Here is a 13,870-nt window from a genome sequence, read left to right as displayed (position 1 = left end):
TACAGAATCGATATTGTAAATGATACAATTACGTTTAAAACAAAACAATGCATGACATCGAATAAAGACAAACATCACACATATTAAAAACGTTCGAAATTTAAATTGAATATGGTATTTAATTTTCCGCCTATTTTTTTATATATAAAAATCATCTGCACGTCAGTATGTAATTGTAATCCTCCTAAACGGTCGCAACCATTCCGATGATTGGTTATTTTCATTTGAGTGATGACGATTCAAAAGTGCTTTTATGATTATAGTTTTAATAAAGAATATTTGGATTTTTCAATTAGAGCCTGAGCCTAAAATAAATAAAACTCTAATTTCATCCGAACAGATTCAGGAAGAAAATCTACTATTAAGATTAAATTAAAAAATGAATACATAAATCAAAGTAACTTTTGTATTTATTTAAAACGATCAACGCTTATGACATATTACTAATATGATTTATATACCATTTATCATGTATTATATTAAATTAGTTCCTAAATGGATATGTAATACTTAATGCTGCCTATAAATATTAAATAATATAATTTCAAAGAGATATCCTTCAAACATCAGACGACAATGACCTAAGGCCGCAATAAACTTAAAAAGACTTAACTAAAAAATGCCAGTACACTTTTAACGTCAAACATTAATTATCGTTTACGTGAATCGGATATCTGCTTAACATTACAACGGTTAATATTATTTACAAAATCAGAGTCTAGCCCGATATGATACCGGCATACATAACTTCTCAGTTGATCACGGACAGGCGCCCGGTGTGTAGGGCTGATGGTTCTCCTTGAACGTCGCTGTCTCATTCTTAATTCAAATCATGTTCAGTTTGAATAGTGTTACTTAAAAATGTGTAAACAATGATCGATCATGTGAGTATGTTTTTTTTTAAAAAAAAAAAACTTTTTATTATCTGTATTTTGTACATTTTAAATTAAATTCGATAAATTTTGTTATGCGAAAAGGTTTTTGTTTTTTCAATTATATTCTTTAACGATGTATTGTTTCAGTGTTTAAATTTAATACAATCGTGTTGTTAAGTTAAAATAATTTAACAGATATTTTGTTATTTTAAAAATATGTATTTTATAATATTTTAACTTTTCACAAGACTCGCTTTTTTATATCGATTAATTATTTCAGTCATCTTTGATTCAATGTAGGTATTCTAAAAAAACACTATTAGTGAAAAGTGTAAAAAAATGGTTTGATAAAGATTATATAAGAAAAAAAAAATCGATTTGAATGTCAATCGCTCAATATATATTTTTTTATTTAATTTTCAATCACTACTTTGATTCACAAGACAATATTATATGATATGGCTTGACATAGCTGTAAAAACAATAAACGGGATATTATATTGAAACTATTTGTTATGATTAATATAAAATCGTAATTGATTTTTATTGATTACCGCTGACTGAACAAAATAAATTAACCTACTGGATAACTTTTTTTTATATAACGTTCCATAGAATTATTTCGAATTTATTATCGACGAGCTAATATTACAGCTCTTCTCGGTAAATTGTGGCGTCAGCATTATTTTCTCATTTTAAATTAACCGGCTTTTTACTAATGAATGTCTGCCTTTCCGATATTTTTATTAAGTCTCTTCGAAACATATTTGCACAAAATACGTCGCAAGAAGCTTATGTTAATAATTTCATATCACTGAATCATTCATTTCATTCACTCAATTATTAAACAATAACATTGAATCGATTTTCAAATTTGGAATGGCATTTTATTATCATTCTCAGTACATGGCGTTCTGGAAAATGCACCGGCGGTATGATTCTCACATTTCCAGTGTTACATAGCTCGTTTAGATCGAAAAGTAAGAATTTTCAATAGCGTGTTTGTGCACAGCGATGCGATTATATTCCTTTTTGATGATATTCCTTAGCAAAACTGTGAGTTCTAATAGATATAATGTTTGTTACAAAGTTATTTACTGAAAGCAAACATCAAAAAGGTACCCGATAATAAGGTCTAGACGACCATTTATACATTTTAATTTAATTGACATAACTTTGTATTTCGAACGTTCAGAGTAACAGCTGAGTTTTTTCTAAACGTTATAAATTTCTTAAAAACTTTTCTGAATATTCTGGGTAACTTTACATTTAATACATTTGTGTAAAATGACGATTCAAAATATATTTACTTAGTTTATATTATACACTTTGATTTAATTGATTCAGTCACTTATATAAATGATAATTGTTTAAATATTGTGTTTAGATATAAAAAAGGAGTTGTTAAAATAAGAACTCAGGACGATAATTTCTTCCATTCACACTTAAAAATACATAGACTCTATATTTGTTTCATCTAGAGTTTATAGGTTCGGTAGCTCTTTATCTGATACATGCTGGTTTCTTTACGAAGTTTTCCTTGCACGAGATGGATTGTAAACAAAAATTTTGTGCTTGGAAATTCAGTGGTGCTTGCTTGGCATCGAACACGCTATATTGTGTTCTAACAATGTCGGCTCCGGTTACCTCGCAGTGCTTTTCAAATTTTTATGGCGCTGTGTGTATTTTTGTTGGTATATTAGCAAATAAAATATATTTAACAAGCTGTCGAGCGGGGTTAGGGGTTATAAGATATAATAACGAGCCCATATGTTTCTTTGGGGTTCAAGCTCGCTTCTTACCAATTTTCATCGAATTGTGTGCAGTAACAGACGTACAGAATAATTTTTGAATTTATATATATATTGTTGGTAACATATTAATAATAAAGGTTCTTAAATATATAATGCTAGCATTCTTACAACCATTGCACGCGGTCAAGATTCAAAGAGTATCTATTTTTAATTCATATTTTTATTGACGTACGTATGAAACAACTTAATGAAACAACTCAAAAGACAGTCAATCAATCAATCTTCATAAGACAGTGCGTGTTTAATTCACCAATGACTTTAATAACTTATTACGAACATTATAAAAAAAGTATTTTGAAAAATAATTTTTAGTTCCACGATTCATAAATCTAAGGCATGGGTGAATTTTTCCACTATATTGAACAAAAATACATATAACTTTGATAAAAAACTGTAAAAAATACCTACCGTCACAACAATAACCATCGCTCCCAAATTCCCAGTGCAAAAAGGCTCGCGAGATTAACGGTATTCTTTCATGATGTCACATCAAATGACATTGACATCTGATAGTGCTAATTGAATTTAGAAAGATTCAAAACGGTAGTGTCAGGTTTGTTTAAAATTCGAACGCGGATAATATTTTATTTAATCTGTATGTTCACAGCAAAGATAATGTATACAATCATCAATATATAATATTTATACATAAAAAACCTGCTTTCGCGTTTTTAGTTATTTATTCGAAATTTAGTTTTTAGCGATATAGGTGTTGGACAATAATACTCAATAGTATTGTTTTGTGGTAGAATGTGACGATTAAATTAATTAATGTTATATTGTTTAGATTAACAGCTTCATCGCTTCAATTTACTAATTTACAAATTAATTAAAATCAACTTCACAATCACCACGGGTACCATTTGTCACCGAGTAACCGCTAGAGAATACCGACAACTGTTAATGTACAACCATGCAGATACAGATTCAAAAGTCGTGATCTATACATGTTATAAAACTAGTTCATCCGAGGCTTCGCTCGCCATTAATGGGGTTGATAGTCAAGCCTTGGAGTTCATTTGCTTCATAGCAAATTACATCAAATTCGGTTTAGTGGTTTGGTAGTGAAATAACAACAGACAGGCACAGACAACGATACTTTCACATTTTATAATAATATCGCTTTTTACTAAATGTATATGTTTGTATACACAATACATATACCAAAATAACATTTTTTAATTTTTTGTCTGTCTGTCTAATTGTCTGTTTTTACCGGCTAATGTTTGTAACAGCTGAACAGATTTTGACGGTACTTTCACTGGCGATGTTATAAGGAGTAATTTAGACAACAATAACTTTTTTGCTAAATTCAAACGCACAGCTAGTTAATGACATTAATATATCTCTGTAATTTATAGAATGTTTTCAATTATTCTGATAAATTTGTCGCATGGGCTTGTACGTAGGATTTCGTACCGTGAAATTAAGACTGTCCCAGGGGAGTATCAGCGGGTATGGCAATTTGTTAAAAAATAAATAGCTACGTATTATGTGCCGCTATCAACGTATCAATTCAGATTCACGAAATAAAACGAACATGTAAGATATATTAATTTTAATCATCATTTTTAATCCATGTTCGAATTATTTTTGACGTGTTATTTTCTTCTCGATTTTCTGAAATCTGTGAGAGTGATCGTGAAAAGGGACCGATGTGTAACAGGAAGCCGGGGAAAAGCGCGCTATTTGATTTGACGAAAGAGCCCGAGGTAATAGAGTTTGAAGTCAGATGGTAGCAAACCATTTTACGAGAGGATGTAACGTTGATGTTGCTATTATCAAGGTGAGACGTCATATTCGTGATTCTGTTAGAATTCATTTAATATTTCACTCGTGAAATGATGAAAATACTCCTTACGGTGATACGCCATTGTTTTTTTTTATGGTATAGGTTAGCGGACGAGCATATGGGCCACCTGATGGTAAGTGGACACCATCACCAACCTTGGGAACTAAGATCTTACGTCCCTTGTGCCTGTAGTTACACTGGTTCACTCATCCTTCAAACCGGAACACAACAATACTGAGTACTGTTATTTGGCGGTAGAATAACTGATGAGTGTATGGTACCTACCCAGACGGGTTTGCACAAAGCCCTACCACCAAAAGTGATATGTTTATCCTATAATTTTACAATTATTAGAGTCAATATCGCTTGTCACATTCTGACCCCTCACGTTCGTGTTTTGAGACGACGAGTTTCGAGTTTACTCACAGAATAATTCTGCTTAATAAATAAGTTACTTATAATATCTAATTATCACGTTTGATTAGGTTATACATTTCTATAATATATCAGGCCTTAATATATAATTAATAATGTATGTAATATAATTTATATATATTTGGAAGTTCTACTGACCGATTTCGGTCAAGGCAGCGATTCTCAAGAGAGGCTAGCCACGTGCCCAGGGCATGTTAATATAATGCGGATAAACAAGAATTGCAGTCTCATATCCCGACAAGACCTGAAGAGTTCAGGCACTTTAAGAGACACGTGTATCTAAACTTCCAACTTGGTAACTCAAAGATTCTACAGAGAATTTCTTAATAGACTTTTCTTTCAGTTTGAGCCAAAGAGGCAGTTAATTATGTAAAAAAAAAAACGGTAGAAACTTTTCTTTAACACGCTTGCAGCGGTATCATTTTTTTATGTTTCTATTCCTGTGGTACAAGGGATTTAAAACCTCGTTTGAAAACTATTATAATACCACTACAGGGCTTATTAGACCCCATGCCGTTAAAGAAACTACTCGTTATAAAAAAAAGGAAAGTAACAGCCTGTAATTTTCCCACTGCTGGCCTCTTCTCCCATTAAGGAGAGGGTTTGGAACATATTACACCACGCTGTTCCAATGCGGGTTGGTGGAATGCACATGTGGCAGAATTTCGATGAAATTAAACACATGCAGGTTTCCTTACGATGTTTTCCTTCACCGCCGCGCACGAGATGAATTATAAATACAAATTAAGCATATATATATAGTGGTGCTTGAGTGGATTTGAACCCGAAATCAACGGTTAAGATGTACGCGTTCAAACCACTGGGCCATTTCAGCTCTTACTCCTAGTCTTTAAGATATGATCGAATTTTATTTCTTCAGTGCGGTATGTCATCAAAGATACCCTCTTTTAAAGTAGGTACACCGTTTTGTTTTCTATAGGCATCATATAAGCATATTTATCAAAGTCCTACGATATATCAAATATTAATATAGATGTTACGGCCTCCGCACAACAGAAATCTATGTTTATCTTAGCTGCACCGCAAGAAAAACGCATACGAGGCTCATTAGACCAAGCTCCGCGTTGAACGTGTAAACCTATTAATTTTTGTATACTTATTTATTTATTATGTATACCATATGAATAATATGTATAATATATGAATGATCCGTTTTTACAGGTGTATTACATTGACCTAAATATAAACCAATCTACAATCTACATATAAATTAAACAGCAATTATTAATAAAGAAATTATATAATGTAATTATTACTGTAGTTAAATATAATATTCCTGTTTTTTGTGTGTATCACAACGAGAGAGCAGGACCATTATTGCGACTCGGAACAATGGAATTATACTATCTAGTTCGAACACATATTTTACCTCTGAAAAGAAAATATTTTCAGAGAACATGTATCACATTGTCTAAGTAAATATCGATTTCGAGGTCGAGTCAGAGATGCTAAGCTCCACTTTCCTTCCACGGGAATTAAATAGAAGATACCATTTTCCATGCTTAAGTTAAGTCGAAACTTGCAAACTATAAGTAGTAGAGTCTAAGTTGCATTGAATCGTGAGCGGTAAAGAGGTTATCTTCACACAGTATAACATTTAATATTCTTGCTATATATATGAATATTTGGAAATCCATGCAATATTTTACCATCCGAGCTGAGATGGCCCAGTGGTTAGAACGCGTGCATCTTAACCGATGATTGCGGGTTCAAACCCAGGCAAGCACCACTTTATATATGTGCTTAATTTGTGTTATAATTCATGCACGAGATAAACGTCGTGAGGAAACCTGCGTGGGTCTAATTTCATTGAAATTCTGCCACATGTGCATTCCACTAACCCGCATTGGAACAGCGTGGTGGAATATGTTCCAAGCCCTCTTCTTAATGGAAGAGGAGGCCTTATCTCAGCAGTGGGAAATTTACAGGCTGTTACTTTACTTTACTTTACTTTACCATCCTACCTACACTCTTGTACTTGAGTAATTACATTATGTGTGGCTTATTTTATAATAGTGTTATATTACGCAACTTATCTTAATAATGTTAAAATATCATTTAGAACTTTAAAACAACACATTAAATAATAAATTTTGTTCGTGTTAGTAAATGATAAATTATTTTTTTCATACAAAACTTCCGTAAGTATTTCTTATTATGTGTGATCAATGACTTCTCATTTACTTTGTGGTAGGGCTTTGTGCAAGCCCGTCTGGGTAAGTACCACCGACTCATCAGTTATTCTACCGCCAAAGAACAGTACTTAGTATTGTTGTGTTGCGGTTTGAAGGGTGAGTGAGGCAGTGTATCTACAGGCACAAGGGACATGACATCTTAGTTCCCAAGGTTGGTGGCACATTGACGATGCAAGGAATAGTTAATATTTCATAGAACGTCTATGGGTGATGGTGACCACTTTCCATCAGGTGGCCCATATGCTCGTCCGCCAACCTATACCATAAAAAAAATTAATGCCAATATACTTAAAAACAATGACTGTCAATTTAATTACATCTTTTAAAGAGTCCAGGAAATAGTGACGGTAAATTTCGAGTCATTTGTTTTTATTATGGCGACCCTTCTGGGGTTGAATTACGTAATTAATGAAAGGAAAACATTGTCAAATCGTTTGGAATGTGTAGTTTATTTAACAAGTTCAATTAATCATCATGGGGTTACACTCAATGAGAAATGTTATTATTGTTTTTTTTATTACGAAACTTTACAAAACAAAACGTTACTTCTTCTCTGAAGAAGTAACGTTTAAGTCATGTGTAGAATTTTAACCAAACTTTTTTTATAAAACTAGATAGATATACGTTAAAAATATGGAGTTTATTAAATGGCTTACCATTTAACATATCTTATTTAATTTTGAAGCAAATCATTCATTAATTTTATTCATTCAATTCGTCATATTTGGTCATGGAAAAGGAATTGAGGAAATCTGTAAGACTCCGTTGTTGTAAATTCTCGGGATCAGTGCTAGTCACTTTCCATCTTAAACATAAAGCTAGTTCACCATTTAAAAAAAATAGCGCACTGATTCAGTGGTAGAATTCGATTTTTATAATGACGCACATTACTTGCTGCTTTTCGTCATTAACGAGGAAGAGTATAACCACAAATTGAGCATCGAATAAATGAATATATATGTAAACCTTAAAATGTCATCGGAGCTATAATACAGACTTGAAAATTTAGCCTCAAGAACAACTTATTGACTTTCCAAGTCCTTTTGAACTTCATGTTTTTCTTTGTTCACCGCACTTTACTCTTGAGTTTGTTTGTTCTTGTTTTATATATATATAATTTGTGTACGTTTCATTATATGTACGTGTATATAATTCGTGTTTAAGATGTGTCACATAACTCATCATAGATGACTGTACCGAAGTTTCTTAACTTGGGTCCCCTCATGGTACATATTATGGTATTTGTCGCTGTGATTAAGGCCCTCGATTATATTTTAAATAAAAAAACTGTCAAATTTAATAGACAAATGAATGTCACGCATTACTCAATCATAACATCAATTATTAATAATATTTTTTTTTTCACTTAACAATGTCGATAGTTATAAAAAGTAGAAAAGATGCACACTGTTACCTCAGCAATATACATATTTTTGGTACAGACTCGATTTTTTTTGCAAAAAAAGAATTGTAATTTAAAGTAGTTAATATTGCAAATCAATTTCTAACATTTCATGATTGTGTCGCATTGATTTGAATCTTTATAGTGCAGCATGCATGAGTTCAAATTGCATGAATGATTAAAAGTCTAAATGCATACAATTATTAAAAATAGTCGAGTACCAAATATGTTTATAAGATATATAAGGCTTGTCATAAATATTTTATGTACTTTCATTCAAGATCCGTATTGTCCACTTTGTGAAAATAGGTAATCCATTAATGGGCCTCGTGTGACAGGTTAATTAATCACCTAAGATATTAAAGGCCATTATTATCATTTTATTGACGGAGAAAGTAGCCTTATTAACACCATGTCAATTGATTTGACAAGAGATTGTTATTATACCTACGAAAATTTGTTTTTTTTTATGGTAGAGGTTGGCGGACGAGCATATGGGCCACCTGATGGTAAGTGGTCACGATCACCCATGTACAATGACGCTGTAAGAAATATTAACTATTCCTTACATCGTCAATGTGCCACCAACCTCGGGAACTAAGATGTTATGTCCCCTGTGCCTATAGTTACACTGGCTCACACACCCTTCAAACCGGAACACAACAATACTGACTACTGTTATTTGGCGGTAGAATAACTGATGAGTGGGTGGAACCTACCCAGACGGGCTTGGGCAAAGCCCCACCACCAAGAAGATTAAACATCTACATCAACGTAAAACATTCATTTGTTTCATTTATTTATAATAAATCAACTCGTGCTCGAATGTTAAAGAAGATAATTGTATTGTTGAATCGGATTTTGAGACTCAGTACAGACTTTGTGGCATACTGTTTCCTTAAGCTCTTCTTCCTTTGAACCTTAATTTCTTTTAGAATTGTAGACACATTTTTGAACGTTAAAACGCATGTCCAGACCTTAAAACGATGTACGTTATAACAAAATATGCTTATGAAAATGTAAAACAATCGAATCTGTAATTTTCTGTTACGATTTACATGTTATAGCCAATGGGCTTATGTCGCAATTTTCGCTTCAGTGGTACTCGTGTTATATCAAATTCAATATTCGTACATGAAAAAACTCTATTGCTGTATTGGTTTATTTAGTATCGCGATTGATAAAAATGCCTTTATTCTGTTATCAAAGGCTACATATAGTAGATAAAATTATAATTTTAGTATTGAATACAGTAAAGTTAAGTAGAATGTGGTACTACATTGAGCCGTGGTACAGACGATAAATACGTGAATCTGTACAACTTGACGAAACCTCATAAGAAAATCCATATAGCAGCAGTAAAATGTTGAGACCACTAGTTTAAGGAGAAGGTTTGAAACATATTCCACCACGATAATCCAGTGCGGGTTGGTGGAAAGACGGAATTTCTATAAAATAGACACATTTTCTCACGATGTTTTCCTTCGCCGCCGAGCACGAGATGAATTATAAACACAAACTAAGCACATGAATGATATGTAAAATTATAGGTATCATGGTGGTTAAATCGTTATTTTATAAACTTTTTTTATATGATGTTTTCCTAACATTTGAATAATTATAAAAATTATACATGCTGTGTTTGCTCTTATACGATATAAAATAACTTATTTTACTATCTAATATTAAAACTAAATAAATTGTCACCTGTAACAAAAACACGGAACCCAAATAAATTGATAGATACAATTTAAGCATCCTGGGGTGCCACTTTAACCCGGTATAGAGAGAAAAAGACATAGTAAAATTCGGGACGCGTCCAGCCTACGTGGACTCATCCAACCATTACTAATGCATCTTGTAACATCATATACGTTCTATCAATTGTCTACTGAAAACGCTACGTAAAATAAATTGGCCAACTGTTAGGCAATATTTATTTTGACACACGCACAAAGTGCACGCATACTATTAAAGTGACCATCGTTTGGTGACTTTTCAACGTAAATACGTCATCAAATCGCAAATTTAAAATCTTTGGTAATCTGATAGGATGACAACAGGACACGAATGGAGAGATTAGGCAGGAATCAGCGTTTTATTGTCCTTCTGGGAGTATTACACTTCTCAACTTCCTAAGTCTGGGCTGGGCTGGTAATTAATTCAATAAACTTTTTACGAGCCCCACTCTATACCCTTATAAGCTTCTACAAGAAGGAGACATTAGAAATAAGTAATATTTGACTCAACGCTCATTGCTATTCTTCATGCCTCAAACAAACAATGACCATAATTAATTTACACGAAAATTCTCACAGAAATGAATTTGGTGATCATTCGTGAAATTATTCACCAGGCTTTTCTCAATTTATTCTCGGACCTTAAAAATGTTGTCAAGAAAATTTGGCAAATTTATTTATTTTTAATGAACTAAAATTTAGTTTTTTATCTAGTGATGTATCTTTATGTACTCAAGAAACTTGTTTGATAAACCATATATCTAGGTTCGAACCTGCAAGGGAAAACCTCAAAGCATTTTTAGCGCTCATATTAATATTAATTAAAGAGTAGACATAATAATTCAAGCGTCAATTTTTTTTTATTTTATGTTAGCGGATGAACATATGTGTCACCCGGTGGTAAGTGGTCAACACCGCCCATAGCCAGTGGCGCTGTAAGAAACATTAACCATTTCTTTCATCGGCAATGCGTCACCAACCATGGGAACTCAGATGTTATGCTCCTTGTGCCTTAGTTACACTGGCTCACACACACTTCAAAGCCGAACACAAAAATACTATTGTTTGGCGGTAGAGTATCTGATGAGTGGGTGGTACCAACCCAGACAGGCTTGCACAGTCTTGACACCAAGGAAAGTCAATAGCGCAATGGTTTACGTGCCGCCGATGTGAAAGTCGCAAGATTGATTCTGACCCCTTGGAATGTTGTCTGAACCATTTCTAACATATACATAGATAAGCTTATAAGGAGGGGTATATAGGAATCTTCATTATTTAATAATTAATTTGAGGCATTGCTAGTATTCTACAATAAAATCTTGAGCAGGTGAAAAATTATGATGTTGTGTCTTGGACAAAATAGTAAAGTAAAGTAAAGTAGTAACAGCCTGTAAATGTCCCACTGCTGGGATAAGGCCTCCTCTTCCAATAAAGGGTTTGGAACATATTACACCACGCTGTTCCAATGCGGGTTGGTGGAATACACATGTGGCAGAATTTCTATGAAATTAGACACATGCAGGTTTCCTCACGATGTTTTCCTTCACCGCCGAGCACGAGATGAATTATAAACACAAATTAAGCACATACATATAGTGGTGCTTGCCTGGGTTTGAACCCGCAATCATAGGTTAAGATGCTCGAACCACTGGGCCATCTCATGGACAACATACGTAATGTGAAATTCAATTGTTCAGATGGCGACAAAATCTCCTATAGCGTAATGAACAAGTCCATATCGTGAACAGCATCGTTATTACATTTTTAATGACGTCGACCGCTCCTAAAACTTCTTCTAGAAACTTTAATGACACTCGTAATCAAGATAAATGCTTATTTAGAACTAATAACATAAGAACTCTGCTTTAGAAAACTATCAAGAAAATAGAAAACGAAATCGAATGGTCGCGTATTGGACCATTACTAACCAACTCTTAGCGAATTATATACTTTATATAAATGATTTGGTGAAATAATAATTTGCAAACTGAAAAAGGGTTTTTTTTTAATAAATATATTTATTTTTAGCGAGTAGCTCTAGCATATGTTCCAAACCTTCTCCTCAAAGGGAGAGGAGGCCTTTAGCCCAGCAGTGGGAATTTACAGGCTGTTGTTGTTGTTGTTGTTGAGTAGCTCTAGCATCCACCCAATACGGTGTTACGTCATAGGGTCTCATTATTAATTATTATATGTAATAATATGATATATTTGTAACGGAAACTATTTATTTTACATTATTATGATCTTGTAAAATTAGTGTTGTAGTTAGTTGTTTAATAATCTGTTAATTTTTATTTCATTTTGCACACTATTTAAGATTGGCACAAAAACATACACTTACTTCCTTTTTTAAAAAGATTGTCATGAGAAATGATCAGATGATTGGAGATTATTAAAAATATATTTGTGAAAGAATTATTATAAAAGGTGATTTTATTTTGTCATCTTAAGCTACTGTAATTATTATAAACAGAAATAAAACAGAAAGACAAGTGGGTCTCCTATTTTTTTTTCTACTCTGGCCATCAAAATATTCTCTTTGTTATTTTTGTATGGTAGTTATTTTCGTACTTTAGTGGGATCGGTTAAAAAGATCTAGCTATAACGGTTAAAAATAAAATATTCGAACCATGAAAATTCACTATACAAATATTCTTAGAATTTTCAATAAGGTTTATGGACGTATTTCGACCAATGGCGGATCACTAGTTTATTTAAATACTTTCAAAACAATGTCACTAGTTCAGCTGTTTGGTTATTACTCTGAAACTAGAACGGTCGCAAATAAAGCGGTGAGTGAAATATACGTTTCAAAACACAGCCTTAGTTCTATCCCTATATTTAGATCTAAGAGATGACTGAAGTTATCAATCTAAATTGTAACGAAATGATATTTGAATAATGGGGAACGCCGCTTTTGTTTTAGGAGTTGTTATAGCTCAGTAGATGGAACACGTCTCTCTCACCTAAACCTGAGGAGGTTTAAATATTTTTTTTTGTATTTAATTCGTATTTATAAGTCCCTATTATTCAGTAATAGGAGGAACATGAACATATAGTCCACTGATATATACCAGCAGTGGAATATACATATTATACAGACTGTTATGTTACTTTATTTTTCACTAGCAACTCGCCCCGGCTTCGCACGTTTGCAATACTGCCATTAAATATACTACAGAATTTGTTTATTTGCAAAAACATTAGAAATTTCTAAAATTATGTACTAAAACCTTTCTTTCGAATAATTATCTATTAAAAATAAAACGGCATCCGTTGCGTATTTTTAAACATCAATGTATACATAGGGATAGACAATGGTGAGCGACTTTGTTTTATACTATGTAATGATAATGACTACAGTGCCAATATTTTAAAACACTGGAAATCACACATAGTTGTAATTTCGCCAACATACTTTTAAAGAGTTATTTTGTTTCGGTCTCTTTACAGATATAGATATATTGCGTATAATAAGACAAATGTGTGATTTCAAGTTTGTCAAGCTGCGGTTTAGCGTTGGAAATTTAGTTTTAGTTTTCATTAGCATATGGCGTATGATTATTTGTACTTCTCGTATTAAAGTTAAAAGCAGAA

At 32.7% G+C, this 13,870-nt stretch overlaps 1 protein-coding gene across 1 annotated transcript in view; it reads left to right on the top strand.

Moving 5' to 3' along the window:
* Window positions 1-760: 760 nt before the first annotated feature.
* Window positions 761-13,870, top strand: part of LOC124537606 (G-protein coupled receptor dmsr-1-like) — a 61,130-nt gene continuing 48,020 nt past the window's right edge. The window contains exon 1 of the mRNA XM_047114482.1: window positions 761-884. The gene's annotated coding sequence lies outside the window, so the exon portion shown is untranslated. The remainder of the gene's footprint in view (window positions 885-13,870) is intronic.

Source organism: Vanessa cardui, chromosome 18, assembly GCF_905220365.1.
Source record: "Vanessa cardui chromosome 18, ilVanCard2.1, whole genome shotgun sequence".
NCBI classification, from domain to species: Eukaryota; Metazoa; Arthropoda; class Insecta; order Lepidoptera; family Nymphalidae; genus Vanessa; species Vanessa cardui.
The sequence above is the reverse complement of the archived record's forward strand: the minus strand, read 5'-3'. Positions and strand labels throughout refer to the sequence as shown.